The following is a 7413-nucleotide window of genomic DNA, read 5'->3' as shown; positions in this document are numbered from 1 at the left end:
CATCACAAATATTATAAAAAACATTAAGCGTTGCAGTATCACAAGCAATTTGCGTGGTGGCTCTAAGTCGTTCTACCATTGTAAGACCACTAATTTTTTTCAACTCTTCACTCAATCCTACTTGTTTGTCATTGATTTCTTGTCCCATTGTTCGACTCATGACATTAAAAGAGTCTTTCATTTGTGCAAAAGATAAGAGTTGTTTAGCACTTTAAATTCTCCAAGCTCTTCTAAATCTTCGTTTCTTCTCCTTCTTTTTGATGAGTTATTCAAACATAAAAAATATTAGAAAGAGCGGAAATAACACAAGACAAATAAAAACAAGTTGCTAGATACATAGAGCAAGCGGATATATGATTGTGTTCATATTATTAATCTTTGGTGAAGTTTATGAGATATTCAAACATCCAACATGTGCAAAACATGACTACAAAGCTCATGATTCACGAACCTAATAGTTTATGGAAGTAAATAAAACATATAAGTAGATAATAAGACTAGAAGATCAACAAGCAAGAATCAAGCTCTTTTAATTCTGCCCGGTTTCATGTCATCAAAGGCCACTTAAGGAATTGTCAAATTGGTGCAGTGACCTATTCAATATAAGTGAATTCATTTTAATAAAATTTAAAGGTAATCTATCCAATCAAAAGCCAGAATTATTAAATATATTTAAAAAAATCCCCAACTTACAAATTGGTCAACAATTGTACAGCCATATTCACCAGAAATACAAACATAATGTAAAACTCTAAACGAATGAAGTTGAATGAACACAAATTGCATATTACAAATTATAAACAATAAAACACGAATGCGATAAATCAAATTAAATCTCCACTTGCAGCAAAGTCACCATTACATATGTGAAATTTAGTTTTAACAACAATATATGAGAATAATCTCATTTCTCATTCAAAAAGAAGGCTAAACCTTAAGTACTACTACTAACTAATATAGTAAGCTGCAAGAAGGCTAAATAAAGAACAGCAGATGTGATATAATATCTAATTCTTTTGCTAGATAAATTCCTATTAACAATAAATTACAAGACACTATCTCTACAACAATCGTATTAAGTGTCAAACCAGAAACACCATAAACTATAAACATACTAGCAATCCGAACAACATTTTCAATCAAATCAAGAATTGAATCAAATACCACCATTCACAAGCAAATTTGAAGCAACACAACAATGAAAAAGAACCATAACCCGTCTTGTAAGCTGGAATCAATCATCCAATGAATCGTAACACAACTTATAAATTGATTCCTATTAACCTTTCGGCATGAACAATTGCAACAGCCAAAAACATCCAAAATAGCCATAAATAAGAAATCAACAAGAACACCCAAATAGCCAAAATAACAAAATAATACATGGAAGAGATGAGAAAGAGTACCGAATATGAGAAACTTTAAAGCTAAAAAGTCATAAATTGCTACGATAACAGTGAAGCAAAACCAAGAACTGATGAAGCTCGCCAGTGAATGGTATTATTCAAACTCTAAATGATTTCTTAAAGGAAGATGGATGAGATACTATTGAAATTCCAGACGGTCTCTTGTGCTCAAACACCGTCGACAAATCTCTTTATCGTCAGTGAAAGCAACCGAAAGTTCATTAATGATTTTGTGCTATAGAGATTTTGACATTATATGAGTTGCGAAATCGAAAGGAAAATGAGAATTATGGTTGTTTGATTTGAACTTCTTGAAGGGTAAAATTGGAAATTAATAAATAAATGAGAGTAAGATAGAGAAATTGATCTTTTTAATTGGGTGGAATGCAAATTTCTGCACTCATTATAGAGGAAAGTGAATTCTCAACTCACGGAAATTAAAGTAAAGTCAGAATTTGATTTTCGATCAAATTTAGCCAATCGAACAATGGAAAACTAGCAGAAACTCAAAATACTCTCCTCTCCAACTTTCTCTAATGCCAACTGAACATGACCTAAAAGATGTATTTTAACTTCAGTTTTCTTTTTAATTTTTATATAAAATTCGATGTTTCTAAATAATGTGTCAGTACCACTTTTATTAGTATGTATATTATTAATCTTTAATTAAACTAACATAATATCTTTATGGTACAATATTTATGTAAATTATTGGACTATTAATTTATGCCATTTACATGTTGATATTGAAAGTTGTTAGATTTCATTGAAAAAGAAGTTAGATTTTAGGATACAAAATTAAATATCCAAAAAATTAATTACAAGATCACATATTTTGTTGAGGCAATTTGGTTATTTTATGTCATAAGAGTAAAATAATCAAAATAAAACTTATGCTAGAGCAATCTTGAATGATCAAAGAATGATTAAGAAATCCAAGTAATTGAGTGTTTATGAAATTGGATTGATTGGATGTTTATAAATTAGGATGTAGGGTAATTTGTGGATTATGTTTGATTATATAAATTTGAGAAGAAAAATTAGATTTTTTAATTGAGAGAGAAATTAGAGTGTTAAGTGTATTTAATTGAATATTAGTTATAAGAATATTTTTTTTATCTCTATACTTTAAACTATTACTTTACTTTTTATTTTGTATGTTAAATGTCTAAATTATCGTTGTATCGCCATCAATTGTAAATTGATAGTTAACATTTTGGTGGATGGTTTGAAACAAATTAGAGATTTAAGGTAGAAAATTTAAATTTAAATTTTTTGCAGTATTTTTTATAACAAAAAAGACTTAATATAGATGAATGATAATTTTTCAATATTTCACACATTAAATGTTTAAGTTACCTTTGTGACATCGTCAATTATGAATGGTAGTTAACGTTTTGGCAGATGATTGATACAAATTGTAAACTCATGGTGAAAATTGAACAAATTCAAAGTTTTATAATATGTTGTATAACAGTATAAAATTAATGTAAATGACTAATAATTTACCTTATATTATTTTTATAATAATTTCACTAGGAAAAAAACTTACATAAGACAAGCCTATGAGTTGGTAGAATCATACAATAAAGCTATGTCAGTGTAACGATTTTTTTCCTCTGTTTTTCAAGATTTTAAACCCATCAAGTCCAGCCAAATACTTAACACTCATAACATCTCATATCATATAAAGCGGGAAGAAAAGGAGAGAACGAGGGAAAGAACAGAAAAAGAAAAAGAAAGAAAGTCTTCATTTTAGAGAAAGAAATCTCAAGCTGCTTGAGTTTGGTGGATTGGGTGTGTTGGAGTAACATTGGGTCTAGCTAAAACATCATCATTTTTGCCCTAGAAGGCCAAATCCCTGTACGTTTTTAGCATGCATGCTTTAGAATTTGGTTTAATTAGCTGTCGGTTTTGTTAAAACTATGGTTACTACTGAATTTGCACAAATTCTTCACTCTTAATGGAGTTTGGATAGCGCTTTTTTATGCATCTACTAATTTCGAAATTACAACTCATTGAAATATACCATTACCGATTGATTCAAATTTTTAACACATGCAATAGCTAATAATCGCTCAAAGCCAGCTTTCATAATAATTTTTATACCCTTGGCAGGATTTGAATGATTCAATTGAATGCATGTTTTGACTTCACTTTTATAAAGTTGGAGTATTAAATTGAAATTGAGGCTAATGTTTTGCTTTAAACTAAAGCTGGATTTGATTTTCATCATACTCATCTTCTTTAATTGCTTGTGTAATATTAGAGGTCTTTCAGAGGTCAATCATTATATTCTTAATTCGTTTAGGAAGTGGATATGCAAAGAGGAAGGAAAAATCTTTGGAGGCTTGAATTTGAGATGTCTTCATTGAGGTGTATTTGCTTTTGGGAGTTTTCGACTTTTAAAACTGAAAAGCAAGATCGTTTCGGATCTAGAATAATGATTGTCAGATGGCTTTTGTTTGGCCTGTACTCAGTGTATTGACCATAATTGTTAAGGGGATTTTGCTAGCTTAGAGCCTATGTAAGATACGGCCCCTTATAAAATGAGTAATTGGCCCACCTCTAGTTGCTTCGTGGCCCATCTCTGGTTGCTTGTTTTAGCTTGGATGTACCTTACATAAACTGTAAGGTAGCAAGACGCTTATAAAGGATGTTAGCCATTGAAATATGTGATTTGACATTGAATAGCGACTGTTGGCTGATTAAATGCCGTTTAGGTGGCATGCATGTCTTTCAAGATTGCTTGTGTGCAAAAGCTGATTTACTGCGTAAATTGATTATTTGAATTAAATTTTATTAAAACCTCAATAGCGCGTATCTATATACCGGGCATTGGCTCTCCTCTGTCTTTCAGGTCTTGAGGATATTGACAATCCGATTGAAGAGAGTTATGCATTTTTCTGTAGCGAGAAGACTTATAGATTATGAGAGAAAGTCTGTGTAGATTAAATTTGTATAAGTTGTGTTCTTGTGGTGTAATCAAATGTATTTGAATGTATTCTATGTTTTGTAAAGAGATTCAGTAGACAAATGCTTTCAACAAATTTTTGCTAGAACCTGATTTAAACCAATTGGGTAGTTCTCATCGAATCCAACTCAAATTTGATTCAAACAAATAAATTTATATGTGAGAGAAACTTGTGCTAAGTTTAGGTTTAGGTGATTCTTTTTTTTTTTTTTGAATATTTGGGGCATGTGTTTTACCTGAAGTACACTAGGTGATGAGCTAAAATAATATGCATAATGAGCTGATGTGGTCATATTAGGAATAATAGGGAGAACTTAGTGGAGAATCATAGGAGTTGATATGGAAGGGTAATGTTTGCTTAGAATTAGCTCAAGTGTACTCAAGGAATAACTCAAGTTGTCTCACCTCAAGTAAGTTCATACATGAAACACAATCTCAACCACAAATTTAAAATATAGTAAAACAAATATAAATATAAAGAACACACAATTTTTACGTGATTTAGCTTTTGGCCTATGTCCATGAGAGCAAATAATCATCAATCTACTATATAAATGGGAGGTTACATAAGATTTTATATTATCTAAGACGAATAACACAAGTTAAAAGGCTATATAGAGATGTTTGGTATTGATAAAGATGAAGATGGTGAATAATGATATAGGGTGTGATAATATGATGGAGAAGATGATGAAGGCAGAAAATAGAAATGACCTCTTAAAAATAGAGAAGTGGGTGATGGGGGGGGGGGGGGAGAAAAAGAGAAAGAAGAGATAAAAAGAGAACAAGTGAGATACCCTAAATATTTTGTTGCATAAGACATTTATATAATAGAGGTTGGTGGTAAGGAGAGTGCATAAAAAGTTAGGGCTAGATGTCATCTTTAGGTTTAAAAGAGAGAATGTTTTTAGGGCGCTATGTGTCATATTTAGACAAAAGGGACAAGAAAATTCCTTCTAATTAGGCTTATTCTTTTCTATAAATATTTTGAAGTGTCCAATCTTGACCATTGATTTCTAAGTCCATCTAATATAGTAAATTCTTCCAAATGACATCTTTATACTACTTTAAGTATTGTGCTAATTTTGCCCTTATAGTTGTCCAGGTGTCGTTCATTTATTAGTCCAAAAGTATCATTCTAAATTTACATTCAAGCAAGATCCCTCTAGTTTTTTTGTGTTGAAAGAATTGAAGCATAAGAAACTCGAAGAGAAAATTTGGACTTGATGACACATGGTTGCTTTCAATTGTTGGATCACCTATCTCATAACCTTTTAAGAGCAAGCGAGGTAATTGAGGGAGCTCAGCCCTCTAGCAAAAAAAAAATTGGCGATAAATATCTTTCATGGCAACTTATCTTGGAGTTTCCTTAGCTCTCCAATCATAGCAATTCCTTCAAGCACTTTCTTATTCCTCTAATCATAGTGATTTATTCATAAGCTTGTTTAGCTCTTTGATCATGGAAATTTACTCAGACGATTTCTTAGCCTTCTAATCATGGCAATTTTATCAGGAGCTTTTTTGGTTATTTTATCATGGCTATTTACTCAGGAGCTTTCGTAGCTCTTTGATCATGGCAATTTACTTAGAAGCTATCTTAGCTATCTAATCATGGCGATTTCCTCAAGAGCTTTCTTAGCCCTTTGATCATGGCAATTATTCAGAAGCTTTCATAGCTATCTGATCATGGCGATTTACTCATGAGCTATCTTAACTCTTTGATCATGGCGATTTACTCAGGAGCTATCTTAGCTCCTTATCATGGTGATTTATTCAGAAGCTTTCTTAGCTCCTTAATCATGGCATTTTCGTTAAGAGCTTTCTCAGCTCTCTGATTATATGGCAATAAAAGTATGGCTATAAAGTATGGCGATAACTCCAGGTGATATACACGATTTTATAGGAGATGAATTTTCAATCCCATATGTAGGTAACCTTACTAAGGTACCCTTATGTTGGCGATTTGTTCATGTTCACAACTCTTTAGCAATAATCAATATAAGTAAGTTGAAACAATAATAAATCAAGATATCAAAAGCTATACTCTAAAAGTTGAACATGGTGAGTTATAAGTGGAGATAAATTACAATCAATAAATTATAATAAATAAGGGGTAAATCGTTTATTCACAACCACATGGTGATAAAGATAAATCATCCATATAAATTATCCATGTAAGATATATTAGAGAAGAGAAGTTATTAATCTCACTTCAATTACAGTGAAAATCTTAGTAAGGTGAGCTATACCCTTGGCGATAAAAATAAATCATCCATATAGAACATTCATGAGTGATAGTCGAAGAAAAAGAAGCTAATACATCATATATTATAACCTTTATCTAAAGATGAGTCATCCAATCATATTTTTGTGAGGACTTTGGATAGGTAAGTTATACGCTTTTAAATTTAAAGAGATAATATAATCTCTAAAAAAGAACGAGCAACCTTTGTGGGATATTCTAGAGGTCCCTACAAAGTTTTCACATAATATTTACAAACACACACTCACAAGTGGAATTGACCACTATAGGGTACCCTTGAGATCCCCATAAGATCTTCACATAAAATTTACAAACACATATCCGCAAGTGAAATGGATCGCTAAAGGGTACCCCTGAGGTCCCCACAAGGTCTTCACACAACACTCTGGTTCTTTCTCATGACTTTTCTCACAAAACTCCTCCGAAGCTTTACCGCCCCAAAGTAACTGGCGAAATTAGATACGGAGTCGGTGATGACTTGACTTCGGAGAGCTAAGCAAGATCTGATATCTCTTGGATACTGAAATTGAACCCTTGATCTAATAGGTAGAACTCCACTTGTCTGTTGTTGGCATATCTCAGGCACCTTCACTTGGCGGTGTTTGCATATGAGGGTACCTTTGTTGTTTTTTTATTTAAACACAACCTAACTAAACTAGTTGTTGCTATTAAAAGCTTTTTTATAATGTTCCCACAGAATCCAGCTCAAATACAATTTAAACAAATAAATTTTGTATTTGAGGTGAGCTTTTGCTAAGTTTGGATTTAGT

Source organism: Citrus clementina, unplaced genomic scaffold (assembly GCF_000493195.1).
Source record: "Citrus clementina cultivar Clemenules unplaced genomic scaffold, Citrus_clementina_v1.0 scaffold_8, whole genome shotgun sequence".
In the NCBI taxonomy this organism is placed as follows: domain Eukaryota; kingdom Viridiplantae; phylum Streptophyta; class Magnoliopsida; order Sapindales; family Rutaceae; genus Citrus; species Citrus x clementina.
This window is presented reverse-complemented; position numbering follows the sequence as displayed.